Source organism: Austrofundulus limnaeus, unplaced genomic scaffold (assembly GCF_001266775.1).
Source record: "Austrofundulus limnaeus strain Quisiro unplaced genomic scaffold, Austrofundulus_limnaeus-1.0 Scaffold713, whole genome shotgun sequence".
Taxonomy (NCBI): Eukaryota; Metazoa; Chordata; class Actinopteri; order Cyprinodontiformes; family Rivulidae; genus Austrofundulus; species Austrofundulus limnaeus.
This window is the reverse complement of record NW_013953115.1, coordinates 73,561-75,444: the sequence shown is the minus strand read 5'-3', so window position 1 is coordinate 75,444 and position 1,884 is coordinate 73,561.

Genomic DNA, 1,884 nt, shown 5'->3' with positions numbered 1-1,884 from the left:
ATATATATATATATATATATATATAAACTGTATTTCTTCTGCCTGACACTTAAACCAGAGAAGTGTGCACTCACTGAGAATGTATCAGGATAGCTCAAATAAATCCAATTATTGTGTAATAAATTACTCTTTAAACGTCGTCTGTCAGCTGACGAGTGTCACAGTAACTCCAGATGCTCTTAGTATCTGAGTGGGTTTTTTTAGCTTGAAAAGGGTGAGATTTCTCTGCCTCTGAAGCGCTGAGGTCAAACTGATCCACATATGAAACAGGGAGGCTGATGCTGGGCCACACACCCAACATATCTAAAGTTAGACCTGCTAACCTGCTGGGACAGGAGGCTCAGGCAGACAACACATATTCAAATAAAACTACATCACCTCTGACAGCCGAAGTGTTCCCTCTCTCTGTGGCTTTTCTCCTCTTTCTCGCTCTCCTCTGTGGACAATCTCCTTACGGCACAATGGCGTGGAGGATCCTTTTAGACCACAATGCCGTGCAGAGGCAGCACCGGCAATCCTGTCGGACTACAAAGCAAAACATTTTCTGCTGCTCAGCTTCGATTAGCTGTGCTCTGCTACATCTCAATACAGCTCCAATACACCTTCAGTACAATTTAAATATAACTCAAAACATCTCAGTTCAACCTCAGTGCTTCTCAATGCTCCATCTCTCCATCTTAGCACGGCTCAGTACCTCTCAATGCAGCTGCAGCGGATCTAAAAACATCCTCGGAGTGGATCTTTGAGACCATTCAGCAGCTGGGATCCCCCACCTCAGACCCACTGCGTTTTGGATCTAATTGTTGGTGTGGATGAATAAATACCAGAAAGGAAAGAATTCCAATTGCAATGCTCAGTCAAGAGTTCAGCTTGACTTGTAATAATGGAAGCTTCACGCTGACTTGGCACACAGAATGGGTGTCAGTAATGCTAAGGGAAGCACGTTGGTTGGCTGTGAAGGAAGACGTCGCTTTGGACAACAAAATTTACTCAAAATTAAGTGTTTCAGTGTTTACAATCCTCACGAGCCCTCTAATAATAAACATTAAGGTTGAAATGACTTTAGGTCCAAAGTACCTGCACGCCTTACCGTCCTACCCATGACAGAACGGTCAACTGCAGTAAAGTCTCATTAATAATCAGTTTGGGCTGTATGTTAACTTTTTTAGCTCATAGCACCGGTGCTACAGAGGTTGCTGATTTTGTAGCACAGAACAAAAAATTGTAGCACCTGCATAAAATGCCTGTTCTAATCTCTAAAACCAAAAGGCAGAATGGTGAATAACATGGTGAGTATTGTAGGACATGAGTCACCAACCTTTTTATGTTTATGTTTATGCTGTTTTATTTATATGTGAATATTTAATTACTATGTTACATCTTAATGTTAATGACTCCTCATGATGGTTATCAATAATAATTTACTATGATTAAGTTAATATTACTGTAAGTGATCAGCAGATTTATCTTAGTCCAGAGTTCTCAGTTTGAATCTCTTTTGAAGAACACAAAATCACTAAATGAATGAACAGCACATAATATGTTCATTTTCCCTCTGACAGTTCAGAAATCATCAACAGACCCTCTCTCACTGCGCTCGTGTGTGATTTCAGAGAACAGGATGGAATTAAAAGAGGCGTGGAAACAAAACTCAGCTGCTCTGATTCAAGCTACTGAAGTCTGCAGCAGGAGCTGCTGGATAACGCTTGACTCTTTATTACATTGCAGATCAAAATATGTCCAAGTACATCTTTTTAGGGTTTTAAGTTTCAAAATAATCTGACTCTTATTCTTGTATCTGTAGTTAGTCTCTGGGCCGATAAAGTTTGTATTTATCTCCTCTGTATGTATAAAGAGTAAAGAAGTTTCATGCAAAAAAAAAAA